General features: G+C 44.9%; 1 protein-coding gene across 1 annotated transcript in view; it reads left to right on the plus strand.

Annotated features, from left to right (window-relative positions):
• The window catches only part of LOC141066950 (myomegalin-like), a 397502-nt gene that overhangs the window by 240000 nt on the left and 138499 nt on the right, over nt 1–19003 (plus strand). The gene's annotated exons all lie outside the window — the stretch shown is intronic.

Below are 19003 nucleotides of genomic sequence, written 5' to 3' on the forward strand. Positions count from 1 at the left end.
AGGCTGATTACACAACAAACTGAATTGACCAACAAGCGCAAGTGTGAACATTAGCAAAAAACACACTTAACTTGAGAAGACTGGAAGAGAGCTGAAGTCCAGGCCTGAGAAGCAGACTGAATCACCAGTACCCGGATAGGGCGTCGGCTGTCTTATATCCAGTCTGATACTCCAGAGATCCAATTGTTATCTTCCTCATCAGGTGGCAGATCATTACCACTTAAACCAACCGCACTACCTCCTGTCACCACCAGAGGGAGAACTGAAGGGGAACTCTCAACTGGTGGAGCAGAAAATGAGTTCATGACACCTACCATTGATTGGGTTACAGGGGAAATCACTCAATGGGGATGCAATAATAAATGTGGTAACCTGGGACATCTTGTTAACGCTGTTAAATCTGTGTCTGTGTCGTCTGTCGGTCTGGAAGGTATTCCGGAGTACCAGAAGGACTTTGAAGACGTTTTTTCCGAAAGTGAGGCTGAGGCGCTTCCACCACATAGTCCCTACGATTGTGTCATTGATTTAGTACCTGGAGCCAAGTTACCTAAGGCTCGATTGTTCAATTCATCTGGGCCTGAGCACCAAGCCATGAAGGAGTACATAGATGAGAGTCTCCGCAAAATGCATATCAGGCCTTCTGTGTCACCTGTGGCAGCAGGGTTCTTCTTTGTGAAGAAAAAAGATGTTGGTTTGCGGCTGTGCCTCGAATTTCGGGAACTGAACAAGATAACGGTTAGGAACTCTTTCCCGCTTCCCCTCATCCCAGACTTATGTAACCAATTAGCTGGTGCCCAATGGTTCTTCAAGTTAGATCTGTGGGGGGCCTACAATCTGATAAGGGTTCGGGAAGGGGACGAGTGGAAAACTGCATTCCTCACATCAGAAGGAATCTTTGAGAACCTGGTAATGCTGTTTGGGTTAACTAATGCACCTGCTATTTTCCAAAATTTCATCAATGTTGTGTTTTCTGATCTGATAGGCCATTTTGTTATTATTTATTTGGATGACATTTTGGTGTATTCCCCGGACAGTCAATCTCATTTGCAACAGTTCTCCAGAGACTCAAGGAGAACCAATTGTTCGCTAAATTGGAAAAATGTTCGTTTTTTGTACAGGAGCTGTCTCTTTTGGGGTTTATTGTGTCCTGTGAGGGGTTTCGTATGGATCCTAAGAAGGTGCTGGCGATCGCTGATTGGGTTCAGCCTCGAGATCTCAAGGGGCTCCAGCGCTCCTTAGGATTTGCGAACTATTACCGGAGGTTCATTAAAGGTGTCTCACAAGTGGTTAAACCACTCACGGATCTTACCCAGAAGGGCGCTGATGTAAAATATTGGTCTGTACTCGCTAAGGAATCCTTCTCAGCGATTAAGAAATGTTTCATGTCTGCCCCGGTGTTGGTACAACCTGACCCGTCCAAACCATTCATTGTGGAGGTGGATGCTTCTGAAGTGGGGGTGGGGGCTGTGCCGTCCCAGGGTCCGGCCACCCTTACTAATCTCAAACCCTGTGCCTTCTTCTCCAAGAAGTTCTCTTCAGCTGAGAAAAACTGTGATGTAGGCAATAGGGAACTTCTTGCGGTCAAGCTGGCGTTTGAGGAATGGAGGCACTTTTTGGAAGGGGCGGCTCACCCTATCACGGTTGTCACGGATCACAAAAATTTGGCATACCTTGAATCTGCTAAGAGGCTTACTCCTAGACAAGCCCGTTGGTCACTTTTTTTTTTTCACGATTTCAGTTCTCCATTACTTTTCGACCGGGGTCCAAAAATGTTAAAGCAGATGCCCTGTACAGAAGTTTTGATCCAGTGTCTCCCACTGAGCCGCCGTCCTCCATTCTTCCCCCAGGGGTGGTAGTGGCAGGGGTCTCAACTGAGTTGGAACAAGAAATTCTAAGGGCTCAGGCCCTAGCTCCGGCCACCAGGCCAGGGGATAAACTGTTTGTTCCAGATTCATTGCGGCCTAGACTTCTGCAGGAGTTTCATGAGTCTAGGCTGAGTGCTCATCCAGGTATCACGGCCACTAGAGAGGCAGTAGCCAGGGGTTTTTGGTGGCCTTCATTAAGTTCCGATGTCAAGGAATTTGTTTCTGCTTGTGGCATGTGTGCCCGTTCCAAAAGCTTGCATAACCGACCGGCTGGGGAACTCATACCTTTACCGGTTCCTGATAAGCCATGGACTCATCTTTCCATGGATTTTATTACCGGCCTTCCACCTTCCAGGGGCAATACTGTGATCTGGGTGGTGGTGGATAGGTTTTCTAAACAGGCCCATTTCATTCCCTTGGCAGCATTACCCTCAGCAGAAACATTGTCAAGGTTGTTTGTGCAGCATGTGGTCCGATGGCATGGGGTACCCCTGAATGTTGTGTCTGACAGAGGTGTGCAGTTTGTGGCCAAATTTTGGAGGGCGTTCTGTATGAAATTGGGCATCTCACTCTCCTTCTCGTCAGCATATCACCCGGAGAGTAAAGATCAGACAGAACGCACCAATCAATCTCTGGAATAAATTCTCAGGTGTCTGACCTCCGCCAGACAGGAGGATTGGTGTGATGCGTTACCGTTGGCTGAATTCGCTTTTAACAACCGGGTGAGTCAGTCCACCAACATGTCCCCATTCCTGATTAACTATGGGTTTAATCCGCATTTTGGGGAGTTTTCTCGGGTGGATTCCGGTTGTCCAGTGGCAGAGGGGTTCGTTCAACGGACTTTGTCTCGCAGTTACCCTGCTAGGAGTTATCTTGCAGCTCCTAGCTCTGTGGAGTTTAGGCCACGCCCCTAGCAGTCACGTGCTTCAGGTCCTGCGGCTCTGAAGTACGCATCTACTCGGCTGCTGCCCGCTCCACAGGTATCTTTGAGCACTGTTCACTTTACTCAGGACATGCGCACTGGCTCAGTGAGCAAGTTCAGTGCGGTGTTCCTGACAGACTCCTTTGCCCAATGTCCACAGATGGGGGTTGTGCTCACAGCCCAACACCGGGCAGGATGCTTGGCATTTGACACAGAACACCAGAATTGGCAAATTCGCCACTGGCGCCCTGTGCTCTTCACAGATGAAAGCAGGTTCACATTGAGCACATGGGACAGACGTGACAGAGTCTGGGGACGCCGTGGAGAGCGATCTGCCTGCAACATCCTCCAGCATGACCGGTTTGGCAGTGGGTCAGTAATGGTGTGGGGTAGCATTTCTTTGGAGGCCTCCATGTGCTTGCCAGAGGTAGCCTGACTGCCATTAGTTACCGTGATGAGATCCTCAGACCCCTTGTGAGACCATATGCTGGTGCGGTTGGCCCTGGGTTCCTCCTAATGCAGGACAAAGCCAGACCTCATGTGGCTGGAGTGTGTCAGCAGTTCCAGCAGACCTGAATCCGATTGAGCACATCTGAGACATCGTGTCTCGCTCCATCCACCAACGTCACGTTGCACCACAGACTGTTCAGGAGTTGGTGGATGCTTTAGTCCAGGTCTGGGAGGAGAGCCCTCAGGTTTCAATCCGATGCCTCATCAGGAGCCATGCCCAGGCGTTGTACAGTAGGGAGGTCATACAGGCATGTAGAGGCCACACACAATACTGGGCATCTTTTCCTTGTCATGAGTCATTTCCACTGAAGTTGGATCAGCCTGTAATTTGATTTACCACTTTGATTTTGAGTATCATTCCAATTCCAGACCTCCATGGGATATTCATTTTGACTTACATTGATAATTGTTATGTTTTATTGTTCTGAACACATTCCACTATGCAATGAATTAAAATTTGCAACTGGAATATTTTATTCAGAGACATCTAGGACGTGGTATTTTAGTGTTCCCTTTATTTTTTTGAGCAGTGTGTATGTGTATATATATATATATATATATATATATATATATATATATATATATATACACACAGTGGGTACGGAAAGTATTCAGACCCCTTTAACCCCTTTCTGCCATCCGACGCACTATCCTGTCCATGGGACCCGGGCCACAATGCCCATGGATGGGATAGTACGTCTAGCGAGATCAGCGGCGCTCACGGGGTGGGCACCACTGATCGCGGCTGGGTGTCAGCTGATTATCACAGCTGACACCCGGCACTATGTGTCAGGGGCGGTCACAGACCGCCCCGACACGTTAACTCCTGGCACAGTGTACCGGGGGTTTAGGGAAGCATCGGCAGGGAGGGGCTCCCTTCGTGCTTCCCTGAGACCCCTGCAGCATCGCAATGTGCAGCGCTGCTGTGGGGGCCTCCTTCCCTGCAGGTCCCCGAATTCAATATGGCGACAGGGACTTTTAGGGGCCTGCAGGGAGCCGGCTTCCTCAGTGCCTGCAACGCGCAGGCATGAGGAAGCCTGTAGCAGTGCCTGTGTGAGATCGCTGATCTGTCGCAGCGATCTGTGATGTGTCAGATCAGCGATCTCACACATGACAGTGATGTCCCCTCTGGGACAATGTAAAAAACTTAAAAAAAAAAATTTAAAAAAGTAATAAATATTTTATAAAAAAAAAAAAAAAAAAATCGCTAAATAAATTTTAAAAAAGAAATCCCCTAATAAATTCATTTTTTGGAAATAAAAAAAAACCAATAAAAGTACACATATTTAGTATCACCACGTCTGTAACGACCCGCCCTATAAAACTGTCCCATTAGTTAAACCCTTTAGCGAACCCCTTAAAAAATAAAAATAAAAAACAAAGCAAAAAATAATGCTATATTACCATACCGCCGAACAAAAAGTTCAATAACGCGCAATCAAAAAGAAGGATATAAATTACCATGGTACCGCTGAAAACGTCATCTTGTCCCGCAAAAAACAAGCTGCCACACAGCGTCATCAGCGAAAAAATACAAAAGTTATAGCTCGCAGAATAAAGCGATGCAAAAATAATTATTTTTTGTATAAAATTGTTTTCATTGCTTAAAAGCGCCAAAACAGAAAAAAAAGACATAAATGAGGTATCGCTGTAATCGTACTGACCCGAAGAATAAAACCGCCTTATCAATTTTACTGCACGGAACCGTGTAAACGCACCCCCCAAAAGAAATTCTTGAAATGCTGGTTTTTGTTCATTCTGCGTCCCAAAAATCAGAATAAAAAGCGATCAAAAAACGTCACGTGCCCAAACATGATACCAATAAAAACGTCAACTCGTCTTGCAAAAAATAAGACCTCACATGACTCGGTGGGTCAAAATATGGAAAAATTATAGCTCTCTAAATGTGGTGATGCAAAAACTATTTTTACAATAAAAAGCGTCTTTTAGCGTGTGACAACTGCCAAACATAAAAACCCGCCATAAATAATAAATCAAACCCCCCCTTTATCACCCCCATAGTTATGGAAAAATAATAAAATTAAAAAAAAGTATTTATTTCCATTTTCCCATTAGGGTTAGGGCTAGAGTTAGGGCTGAGATTACGGTTAGGGGTGTGTTGGGGTTAGGGTTGGAGTTAGAATTGGGGGGTTTCCACTGTTTGGGCACATCAGGTGCTCTCCAAACGCAACATGGTGTCTGATCTCAATTCCAGCCAATTCTGCGTTGAAAAAGTCAAATGGTGCTCCTTCCCTTCCAAGCTCTGCCATGCGCCCAAACAGTGTTTTACCCCCACATATGGGGTATCAGCCTACTCAGGACAAATTGTAAAACAACTTTTGGGGTCCAATTCTCCTGTTACCCTTAGGAAAATAAAAAATTGGGGGCAAAAATATCATGTTTGTGGAAAAAATATGATTTTATTATTTTCACGCCCGGGCGTTATAAACTTCTGTGAAGCACTGTGGGGTTCAAAGTGCTCACCATACTTCTAGATAAGTTCATTAGGGTGTCTAGTTTCCAAAATGGGGTCACTTGTGGTGGGTTTCCACTGTTTAGGTACATCAGGGGCTCTCCAAAGACAACATGACACCTGCAGACCATTCCATCAAAGTCTGCATTCCAAAACATCACTACTTCCCTTCCGAACCCCGACGTGTGCCCATACAGTAGTTTTCTCTCACATATGGGGTATCAGCGTACTCAGGGCAAATTGGAAACAACTTTTGGGGTCCAATTTCTCCTGTTACCCTTGGGAAAATAAAAAAATTGGGGACTAAAAGATCATGTTTGTGGAAAAAATATGATTTTTTTATTTTCCCGCCCAAGCGTTATAAACTTCTGTGAAGCACTGAGGGGTTCAAAGTGCTCACCAGACATCTAGATAAGTTCCTTAGGGGGTCTAGTTTCCAAAATGGGGTCACTTGTGGGGGGTTTCCACTGTTTAGGTACATCAGGGGCTATCCAAAGGCAACATGACACCCGCAGACCATTCCATCAAAGTCTGCATTCTGCGCTCCTGCGGCCTCAGGTGAGCAGCGAAGGTGACGCAGCGGAAGGGGCGGAGCCGGGAACACCGAAACCGGAAGTCGGGTGCCGGCTGGCTTCTAGTGTGTGCCGCGGATGCGCGCCTGTCCTGGGTTGCGGACGGCGGCCGGGGTGGGGGGCCGGGGTGGGGGCGTCGCGGGAGGGTCCCGGGTGGGAGGTGCTATGGCCAGAACCCTGCTGACCCGGTCAGGAGGCCTTATAAGGCAGACGGGGACGCTGCTGGGGTGCTTCCTAAGGCCCAGCGATGGATACAATGGAAGCCCCCGTAGACCAGCAGGACTAGGCGCAGGAGCGTCCGCAGAAACAGGCCACAACGAAGCCTCAGACGAGTGGCCAGCAAAAGAAGCAGAGACGAACGAGCGGACAGAGCTGCAGAAGTTCCTCCAGACTAAAGGATCCCCCTGCCTCCCTCCGTGATCCGGTACCTGCTTCATCTGCATGGGTAAGAGATCTCCATGAATGTACCCTGATGCCGTGTTCCCTTATGTATTTTCGCAGGGGGGGGAAAGCTACGGGAAAACAAGCACAGGGAATGTGCCCTCTGTAGTTGCCCCTTGCCAGATGGCCACCCTAAAAAGTTATGTCAGCCATGCGTGCGACAGACGGTAGGGGTTGATATGGAACGATAGTCCATGGGTACATTGACAGGCCCTTAAACTCTCCCCCGTTTTTCAGGTAGCGGAATAGTCGCCTGACTTCACTACAAAACTGAGGGAGATAATCAGGACAGAGATGAAAGCACTGTCTCAAGGGGAATCTTCTAGGAGAAGAGAGGCTAGTTTTTCAGGCTCGGAGTCCTTGGTCGCCCCTAGGAAAGAAGATAACTCCTCGGACTCCCCGGCCTCCTCTTCGTCTTCTTCCGATGAAGACTCTAGCCGTTTCTGCTTCCCCCTAGACCAAATGGATAGGCTAGTCAAAGCAATAAGGTCCACCATGGGGGTAGCAGACACAAAGCCGGAACTCTCAGCACAGGACATGATGTTCGGGGGTCTAGATCCCAGGAAGCGCAGGACATTTCCATTAAATGATAAAGTCCAGAGCCTAATAGATAGATAATGGAAGAGGCCTGAAAAAAGGGGCACCATGCCACCAGCCTTCAAGCGGAGGTACCCTTTTGATGACCCAGTGGTAAGCAGATGGGATAAGGCCCCTAAGCTTCACGTGGCAGTAGCCAAAGCCTCCAAAAAATCCTCCATACCCTTTGACGACATGGCCTCCTTGAAAGATCCGCTGGATAAAAAAGCGGATTCTTTTCTAAAGGGAACATGGGAGATGTCAGCGGGCGCGCTAAGACCAGCGATAGCTGCCACTTGTACAGCCAGATCCATGATGGTCTGGCTAGATCAACTGGATTCCCAGCTGAAAGACGGAGTCTCGAGAACATCCATTCGGAAAACTCTGCCAATCATCCAGAATGCCGCTGCTTTTTTAGCCGATACTTCGGCGGAATCTGCAAGGATGGCGGCTAGGACCGTGGGATTATCTAATGCAGCTCGAAGGGCACTCCGGTTAAAGTGCTGGCCGGGAGATATTCAGGCCAGGTCCCGACTCTGTTCCATTCCGTGTGAGGGGGAATATCTATTCGGCCCCGTCCTGGACGAACTATTAGAAAAAGCTGGGGATGATAAAAAGAAATTCCCCAGTCTGCCGAACCCTTCTTATAGACGTCCCTTTACCAGGAAAAGATATTTCCATAGAAGGCCGTCCAGAGATCAGGGCAGATGGGATGAGAAAAGAAGAAAAGGTACAGGATTTATGTTTGGAGGAGGGGGGCGCCAGGAAGGTTCAGCACGCGTCACTAAAAAGCCACCCCAATGACTAGTTGCCCCGGTAGGAGGGAGACTAGCTGCCTTCTACCCAGCTTGGTCGCTGATCTCTAGTAGCAACTGGATACTGGGGGTGATAGCTGTGGGACTACGACTAGAATTCTCCTGGGTTCCCCATGATCGATTTAAGGTCACCCCACTCAGGTCTTCCACATCAGAACAAGCTGCCCTGGAGGCCGAGGTTCATGATCTATGCGGCAAGAAGGTCCTAACAGAGGTTCCAGAGGGAGAAAGGGGGAAATGTTTCTACTCCCCTCTGTTCCTGGTCTGCAAGCCAGACAGCTCCTTTAGGACTATAATAAATCTTAAGGCCCTCAACGAGTTTCTGGTCATACGTCCGTCCAAAATGGAAACAATTCCACAATAAAATTGCTGTTTCAAAACTGCTTTATGGTGGTGTTAGATTTAAAAGACGCCTACTACCATATACCCATTCATGCAGCTCATCAGCGTTTCCTCAGAGTGGTGGTTCAGTTAGATGGGTCAGTTCGACTTTCAATATGCGGCTCTCCCCTTTGGGGTGGCAGTTGCTCCCCGAGTGTTTACTAAAGTGGTAGTGGAAGTTAAGGCCCATCTATGTGAATCAGACATTCTAGTAGTCCCCTACTTGGATGATTTCCTTATTGTAGGCAAAACGGCGGAACATTGTTTGGAACAGCTACAGAAGGCAATGTCTGCCCTAGAGCGGTTAGGATGGCTGCTGAACATTAAAAAATCTCGGTTACAGCCGATGAGAGTCCAGCAATTCTTAGGCCTAATCCTAGATTCTGAGAAACAGGAATGCCGTCTGCCTCCGGAGAAGCTTGTTCGCCTACACTACCAGGTCCTGAACGCTTCCAATAACCCCACCATGTCCGTCAGGAAAGCCATGTCCCTTCTAGGTTCTCTCTCGTCCTGTAACCCGGCAGTCCAGTGGGCCCAGTTCCATGCAAGGAAACTACAGGGCGAGGTTTTATTACATCAAAGAGTCCTTGGGGTTTACTTGGAGGGCCAACTAACCTTGTCCCGAAACACAAGGGAGTCCCTAGAGTGGTGGCTAGACAAGGATAATTTATCCAGAGCGGTACCCTGGGAGTATAAGATAACCCACATAGTCACCACGGATGCTAGCCCTTCCGGTTGGGGGGCTCATATGGGTGAAATTCTGGTCCAGGGCCTATGGGAGCATCATCAGGTAGAAATGTCATCTAACCTGAAAGAATTGACAGCAGTGGAGCAGGCGGCTAAAAAGCTCCTTGTGTATCTACAGGGCCATCACGTACGAGTATTCTCCGACAATCAGGTCACCGTGGCTTATATCAACCACCAAGGCGGGACTCGTTCCAAGCCCCTGATGAATGTAGCAGAGCGGTTGTTCCATCTAGCAGAGCAGCATTTTCTATCTTTAACAGCTCTACATATAAAAAGGAAAGAAAACATCACGGCAGATTTCTAAAGCCCCAATCTGCTAAAACAAGGAGAATGGTCCTTAAAAACCTCCATCTTCAACCTGATTGTACAAAAGTGGGGACAACCAGAGGTAGATCTCTTCGCCACCAAAGAAAACAGGAAATTAAGACAATTCTGCTCCCTAAATCCCAGAGAAAATCCTCTGGCGGTAGATGCCTTTCTGATAAAGTGGGACTTCAGGCTAGCCTATGCCTTCCCTCCCCTATCTCGACTACCCCTGGTGATGAGAAAAATCAAAAAATACAGAGCAAGGGTTATAGTTATTGCTCCATTTTGGCCCAGGAGGGCATGGTTCTCATGCCTCAGGTGTCCGATCCTTGGGTTCTTCCGGACATCCGGATCTCCTATCCCAGGGCCAAGTTTTCCATCCTCAGGTGACTGGCCTACATCTGACGGCGTGGAGTTTGAACTGTCACTGATAAAAGATAAAGGTTTCTCCCCAGACCTGATTAACACCCTACTTAATAGTAAAAAAATCATTACTACCAAAATTTACTTCAGAATTTGGAAAAAATTCCTTCAGAACTCAGGAGTAGTCGCTGGGGACTCAGCACCGATAATTCAAATCTTAGAGTTCCTACAGAAAGGTCTGGACATGGGGCTTTCCACCAATACCCTTAAAGTACAAGTATCAGCCTTGGGGGCCCTCTTTAGCTGCAACATCACAGGTAATTATTGGGTCAGTAGATTCATTAAGGCCGCAGGTAGATCCAGACCAGTAGTGATCGATAGGTTCATGGCATGGGACCTGAATCTAGTGCTCATGGCTATGACGGAAGCTGCATTCGAACCTATCTCATCAGCTTCCATAAAAAACCTGTCCCTCAAAGTAGCCTTCCTGGTAGCTCTGACGTCAGCTCGCAGAGTAAGCGACATCCAGGCATTATCTAGGCGTCCTCCTTATTTACAGTTTAAAGACGATAGGGTAATACTTAGGCCTGATCCAGCATATTTACCTAAGGTAGTTTCTAGCTTTCATAGGGCACAGGAAATAGTCCTTCCATCCTTCCTCCGTAATCCAACTAACGAGAAGGAAGAGAAACTACACACCCTGGATGTTAGGAGATGCCTCATAGAATATCTGGCAGTTACCGATCCCTGGAAGAAAGATAATGCCCTGTCTCCCATCAAGGCCCTAGGAAAGGTTCTAGAGCGTCAAAAAATACACTAGCCAGGTGGATTAGAGAGGCGTTTTCAATAGCATACACCTAAACAGGCAGGTCGGCACCTGGGAAGCTGAGGACTCATTCCACCAGAGCCATGGCGACCTCGTGGGCTGAGAGATCGGAAGTCTCCATTGACCAGATATGTAAGGCAGCTACTTGGTCCTCTCCGAGCACCTTTTATAGTCATTATAGACTAGACCTGGGTGCTTCCGCAGACCTCTCCTTTGGTATAAGGGTACTGCAGGCTGTAGTCCCTCCCTAAAGTAGTTATTACTCTCTGTAATTCTCTCAGGTGGTGCTGTCATGGACGACCGAATAAAGTTTTAGTTACTCACCGGTTAACGGTATTTTTCGGAGTCCATGACAGCACCCGTATATTCCCTCCCTTTAGTTTAATTTGGGTGCGCACTTCTTCCTCTTGTATATGTCCACTGGTGATAAATAATTAGATAATAATAGTACTGTACATAAATCATGCATTAACCTTGGAGGTCCTCTTGTGCTCTGTAATCCAACTGATGCGTGGGAGAGGTGCCGCCCTTTTGTATCTGTAGGTTTCCTGTTCCTGAAGGGCGGATCCCCTCTCTCAGGTGGTGCTGTCATGGACTCCGAAAAATACCGTTAACCGGTGAGTAACTAAGACTTTTTTTTTTAACATTCAAAAAATTCCTGTGAAGCACCTGAAGGGTTAATAAAGTTCTTGAATGTGGTTTTGAGCACCTTGAGGGGTGCAGTTTTTAGAATGGTGTCACTTTTTGGTATTTTCTATTATATAGACCCCTCAAAGTGACTTCAAATGTGATGTGGTCCATAAAAATAAAATGGTGTTGCAAAAATGAGAAATCGCTGGTCAACTTTTAACCCTTATAACTTCCTAACAAAAAAAAATTTTGGTTCCAAAATTGTGCTGATGTAAAGTAAACATGTGGGAAATGTTACTTATTAAGTTTTTTGTGTGCCATATCTCTGTGATTTAAGGGCATAAAAATTCAAAGTAGGAAAATTGCAAAATTTTCGCCATTTTCCGTTTTTTTCACAAATAAACGCAAGTTATATGAATGAAATTTTACCACTAACATGAAGTACAATTTGTCACGAGAAAACTGTCAGTATCAGTGGGATCCATGGAAGCGTTTCATAGTTATTACCTCATAAAGAGACAGTGGTCAGAATTGTAAAAATTGGCCCGGTCATGAACGTGCAAACCACCCTTGGAGGTAAAGGGGTTAAATGTTTTACTCTCTGCTTCATTGCTGCCATTTAGTAAATTCAAAAACTTATTTTTTTTCTCATTAACCCCTTTATGACATCAGACGTGCTATTCCGTCCATGTGACCTGTGCCTGTCTGACCATGGATGTAATAATACATCATGTCATTTAATGCGACACTGCGACCGAAATCGTAATGATCGCATTAAAATTCTGTCGCCATCTTACCTGTGGAAAGATTGTGCCAGCATTCCAGTGGGTGCCCCCGCCCACCTGCACTCACGATCGCTGTGATTGGCTGTTCAACTCAACTCTACACCGATAACTTTTATACCAGCATCCCACTCTACAAATTCCTCTCTGCGTGAGGTACTGCAGCCTGGTAATACTGACCGCGAAAATCAGAGAGGTGTATCAAGAACGCTAATTGGGCAGATGTTCAGAAGGGGTGACAGTAGAGCCCAATGTACGGACCACTTGCTGGTGGTCAGGTACAAGGACAAGAGGGATGTCCTTCTCTTGACCTCCATACATGGTGATGGCAGCGCCCTCAGCCCTGTACGAGGTACTTCTGCACAGATCAGAAAACCGGACTTTGTACTGGGGTACAACAAAAACATGGAGGACAATAATCTCTCTGATCAACTCCTCCTACCGTACAGTGCTTTGAGAAAGGCCAAGGTGTGGTACAAAAAGCTGGCCGTGCACATCATACAAATAGCAATGCTCAACGCTTTCCTGCTGTCACAATGTCCACACTGATATGTCGTACCTTCAGTTCCAGGAGGTAGTGGTTAAGGCCCTAATATTTGGCACTCAGGAAGGAGCCGGCCCTAGTACTTCCGGCACTGAAGGTGCTCGTATCGTACCAGGTCAGCATTTCCCAGGGGGTGGTCCCACAAACTGGAAAAATAAGGTAAGTCGCAAAAGAGGTGCCGAGTGTGTTACAAAAGGGGAATACGTAAGGACACCTTATCAATGCGACATCTACCTAGAAAAACCTGGCCTGTGTATGAAAGATTGCTTCAAACTGTACCACACCTCATGCACTACTAATTTACTTTAATTTACATAACAGGAAACAGTAGATTAGTTCCAAAAAGAGGGCAAATATATATATAAGTTCATTGGGGTCTAGTTTGCAAAAAGGGGGCACTTGTTCGGTATTGCCACTGTTTAGGCACATCTAGATAAGTTCCGTGGGGGTCTAGTTTCCAAAATTATGTCACGTGTTTTTTTTACTGTTTAGGCACATCAGGCGGTCTGCAAACGGAACATGACGCCCGCAGACCATTCCATCAAAGTCTGCATTCCAAAACGTCACTACTTCCCTTCCGAGCCCTGACGTGTGCCCAAACAGTAGTTTTATCCTACTTATGGGGTATCAGAGCACTGAGGACAAATTGGACAACAACTTTTGGGGTCCAATTTCTCCTGTTACCCTTGGGAAAATTAAAACTCGGGGACTAAAAGATCATTTTTGTGGGGAACAAAATAGGATTTTTTTTCCCGGCCGTGCATTATAAACTTTAGTGAAACAATTTGGGGTTCAAAGTGCTCACCACACATTTAGATAAGTTATTTAGGGGGTCTAGTTTCCAAAATGGGGTCACTTGTGGGGGGGTTTCTACTGTTAAGTCACATCAGGGGCTTTGCAAATGGAACATGACACCTGCAAACCATTCCATCAAAGTCTGCATTCCACGTCCACAATCAGTGCAGAAAAAATAGTCTACTTGGATTTAGAGATCTTACACATGGGAAAGAAAATTGTTACAAAAACCCATATTAAAAAAGTAGACGTTAATGGATATTTACATTACAATAGTGCACACTATACTAAATGGAAGAATAATATTCCATTTCATCAATATTTAAGAATAAGGAAAAATAATAGTAGAGAACAGGATTATATAGCACAAAGCAAAATTCTGACCAATAGGTTCCGGGAAAAAAAGTATCCAAAAACCCTAATACAACAAGCCTATAAGGTTAATCTAGCAAAAACCCAGGGAGAATGTTTGAAAAAAATGCTTGAAAACACCATGGGAAAAAGCATTGAGAAAACTGAGGGAAAATGCTGTTATAGATACAACTAAACCTCACCTGAAACCTGATAATGAAAAATGGCAGTTTAACTTTATTACAGCCTACAATAAAGACATCGAAAAAATCCGTGAAATTTTGAAAAAACACTGGTATGTCCTGAAAGAAGACCCTCTGCTATGAAATGTATTACCACAAGCCCCGAACATTACATTTAGAAGGGGAAAAACAATAAGGAATATGGTAGCTCCCAGCCGACTGAAAAGCTCTTCAAAAAAACAAAATTCCTTAAAAAACTTTACAAAAATCCATGTAATCATACACCAAAAGAATGTTAATAAAATTGGGGTATATAAATGCAAACAGAAAAAATGTCAGTGTTGCTATAATATAGCAGATAAACAACAACAAATAGTCTCCTACAGTACAGGTGAAATATTTCAAATAGAACAATTTCTGACATGTACGAGCGACTTTGTAATATATGTCATCAATTGTGACTGTGGCCTCCAATATGTGGGGAGGACCACACAAATGGTCCGAACCCGATTGAATGGCCACAGGCACAATGCCAAAGTCTGTCTCCTTAGGCTGGGGTCACACTAACCGACGCAAAATACGGTCCGTAGTTTACAGGCGTAATACGGATGAATGACCCCTAAATAGTGCTCCGTATGTCATCCGTAATCAAGGTGTGGTCGCGTATTTTGCGCATGTAAGCATCCGTATGTAATCCGTATGGCATACGAATGCTGAGATTTTCTCGCAGGCTTGCAAAATGGACATATAATGGAGCCCTATGACAGGGTTTCTAACAGAAACCAAAGAAAAGATATAGACACATAGAATGCATATATATATATATATATATATATATATATATATATATGTATTCTTTGTGTATATATCTATTCTTTCGTTTCTTTATTAAACCTGTCAGTGTGAGTTTACTGTATAGCGCACTGAATTGCCGGCTTTGCTAAAAGACACCGGGTGCGTATTTCTCGCAAGTCACACGTGTGTTCCTTGTGTAATGCGTATTTTTTGCGCACCCATAGACTTGCATTGGCGTACTACGGCCGTAGTACGCTGACAATCGCAGCATGCTGCGATTGGCACGGACCGTAGAATACGGATGAGAAATATACGGCTGTTGGGAGTTGCCCCATAGAGAATCATTTGTCCGTGTGTAATGCGTGCTTTTAGCGCCTCTCACTCGGCCGTATTCCTCGCCAGTGTGACCCCGGCCTTACTCCTTACTCACAGTCTATCAAGACACCTCCTGCTAACACTTAAAAACGAATTCAATGTGACCCTGACACCGGTTGAACAGATTCCTGGGGATGTTTTGAACAGGATACAACAGTTAAATAAGAAAGAGGCCTTCTGGATATACAGATTGAGGACTCTGTATCCAGATGGTCTCAATGATAAGCTAGAAAATATATAGTTCTGTTGTCTTAAGTCTAAATAGATTCTTTGATATATTCACTACTGGTTTCTTGTTCGTTCGCTTTGAATCCCCCTTAAGAATGTGATCATATGCCATTTCTGATGAGATGTTTCCTCTAGTACATAATAATGATTTGTGTGGAACACAAATATCCCCGGCTACAAATCAATGGCTAAAAACCCCATTGAAAGAACTAAGCACCCAGAGACCATACATGTGGGTGGCTCTGTAGAGTAACTATGTAAGTGCAATAAAGATACAGGGAATATGAATGCATGAGTTCTATTCCCGACAGATACTAGTTAATCTGATGGTCTCTAGTGATGAAACTAATGAAATCAAATTATCTACGGGTTGGAAAAATAGTTATGACTTATCAGAGATATATACAAATTCTTTAATATGGATGCTAAATGATAAATAACCTTATTAATTTTATTAATTTTAAACATGGAAGAAGTATATGTATAATGACAAGAGAAGGGAGAAAAGAAAGGAAAAAGGAGAAGGAAAGGGAAGGCAGAGGGAGGAAAAGGGGAAAAAAGGAGAAAAAGGAAGAAAAAAAAACCCACATAGAAAATGTTTTTGTTTTTTTTTTATTAGATTTCAAGCAATATAGATTCCACCTACAACTAGCCTCCCAACAGTTTGGAGAGGTGTGCATGTGTTTTTAATCGATGATAATTGATTGAAGGGTGGAACCTTTTTTTTTTCCCCTATATAAATGTGTCTTTTAAAGATATATATGATTTTACCTGATGAAGGTTAATTTTATGTATAGCCGAAACGCGTTGTGTTTTTATGTCTAATAATAAACTGGATATTCCTTTAAATATTCGGAGTAATTAATGAATCAGCCGGAAGCGCTCCTTGACAAACTGGAAATCCTTTTCTGCATTCTCTGACGAATCTCCTACAAGGTAGTTCGTTCCTCCTGTTTTGAGCTGCAGGCCAGCAGATCCAGACGATTACGCCAGTGCCCAAACACAGGGTTATACGCTGAGCAACAAGACACCAAAACGGTGAGAATTTTTTATTTCTATCTGACATAATTAAAACTCTGCACTTAGATCTGCACCCCCCTTCTTTTTCTGGATATTCCTTGAAATACTCGGAGTAATTAATGAATCAGCCGGAAGCGCTCCTTGACAAACTGGAAATCTTTCTCTGCTTGTGATCCTCCTTGAGATAGTTCTACTCCTTCTTTGGAGTCCACCTGTGTTTAATTAAACTGATAGGACTTGATTTGTAAAGGCACACACAAGTCTGTATAAGACCTCACAGCTCACAGTGCATGTCAGACCAAATGAGAATCATGAGGTCAAAGGAACTGGCCAAGGAGCTCAGACACAGAATTGTGGCAAATAACAGATCTGGTCAAGGTTACAAAATAATTTCTGCAGTACTCAAGGTTCCTAAGAGCACAGTGGCCTCCATGATCCTTAAATGGAAGAAGTTTGGGACTACCAGAAGTCTTCCTAGACCTAGCCGTCCAGCCAAACTGAGCAATTGTGGGAGAAGAGCCTTGGTGAGAGAGGTAAAGAAGAACCCCAGATCACTGTGGCTAAGCTCCAGAGATGCAGTAAGGAGATGGGAGAAAGTTCCACAAAGTCAACTATCACTGCAGCCCCCCACTAGTCAGGCATTTATGGTAGAGTGGCCCGACCAAAGCCTCTCCTCAGTGCCAGACATATGAAAGCCCGCATAGATTTAAAAAACACATGAAGGACTCCCAGACTATGAGAAATTTGATTCTCTGGTCTGATGAGACGAAGATAGAACTTTTTGGTGGTAATTCTAAATGGTATGTGTAGAGAAAACGAGGTAATGCTCATCACCTGCCCAATACAATCCCAACAGTGAAACATGGTGGTGGCAGCATCATGTTATGGGAGAGTTTTTCAGCTGCAGGGACAGGATGACTGGTTGCCATTGAAGGAAACATGAATGCGGCCAAGTACAGAGATATCCTGGATGAAAATCTCTTCCATAGTTCTCTGGACCTCAGACTTGGCCGAAGGTTCACCTTCCAACAAGACAAAGACCCTAAGCACACAGCTAAAATAACAAAGGAGTGGCTGCAGAACAACTCTGTGACCATTTTTGACTGGCCCAGCCAGAGCCCTGACCTAAACCTAATTGAGCATCTCTGGAGAGACATGAAAATGGCTGTCCACCAACGTTCATCATCCAACCTGACAGAACTGGAGAGGATCTGCAAGGAAGAAGGCCAGAGCATACCCAAAACCAGGTGTGAAAAACATGATGCATCATTCCCAAGAAGACTCATGGCTGTACTAGCTCAAAAGGCTCAATACTGAAAAAAAGAGAAAACAGAAGCGCAAATACATCGCACACTCAGCCCATATACCATATAAAAACAGGCTTTATTAGAGAAAAATGCCAAACAGACAAAAGAAATGACAATAAAACACCATTAAAAACATGCTAGTGATAACAGATAACGGCAGACTAGTATAACCAATATACAATGTTAATAATATACATAAATATAGTAAACAATTATAGCCACCACCTGGTAAATAATGTTAGATCTACATATACAAGCAATGAGATGTGCAATGTAAGCAGGATCATGCAAACACCACCGGGTATTCAATAATTTAGATAAGTTTAACAGAGGAGACCAATATGCACCAATAGCTGCAAGGAATATTAAGATGGCCCAAATATATATTACTTGTAACTAGACATCATTGTCATGCTAGTCCCTCTGGATGAGATACACATATGCCAAAATTTCAGCAGAAAAAATAATGAAATTATGAATGAGACCTCTCAGTGGTGCCTCCACTAAATCTAATATATAAAGCTGAATGTGTGTGTATGTATGTATGTATGTATGTGTGTATATCCGGGATTGGCATCTGCACCGTCGCAGCTACAGCCACAAAATTTTGCACAGTCACACGTCTGGACCCCGAGAGCATCATAGGCTATGAGGATAGGATTAGATACACAGCTCAACAGTCAGTATCACACAGGAGAGGAATAGACACATGGATGAGCAGTCAGTATCACACAGGATAGGATTAGATACACAGCTCAGCACACAGTATCACAGAATAGTATTAGATACACGGCTCAGCAGACAGTATCACACAGGGGAGGATTAGATACACGGCTCAGCAGTCAGCATCACATGGGAGGATTAGATACACGGCTCAGCAGTCAGTATCACACAGGAGAGGATTAGATACACGTCTCAGCAGTCAGTATCACACGGGAGGATTAGATACACGTCTGAGCAGTCAGTAACACACGATAGGATTAGGTACATGGCTCAGGAGTCAGTATCACACAGGATAGGGTTAGATACACGGCTCAGCAGACGGTATCACACAGGATAAGATTAGATACACTGCTCAGCAGTCAGTATCACACAGGATAGGATTAGATACACGGCTCAGCAGTCAATATCACACAGGATAGGATTAGATACACAGCTCAACAGTCAGTATCACACCGGACAGGATTAGACACATGG

This window comes from Dendrobates tinctorius, unplaced genomic scaffold (assembly GCF_039654945.1).
Source record: "Dendrobates tinctorius isolate UK_male_01 unplaced genomic scaffold, ASM3965494v1 ptg000012l, whole genome shotgun sequence".
Lineage (NCBI taxonomy): Eukaryota > Metazoa > Chordata > Amphibia > Anura > Dendrobatidae > Dendrobates > Dendrobates tinctorius.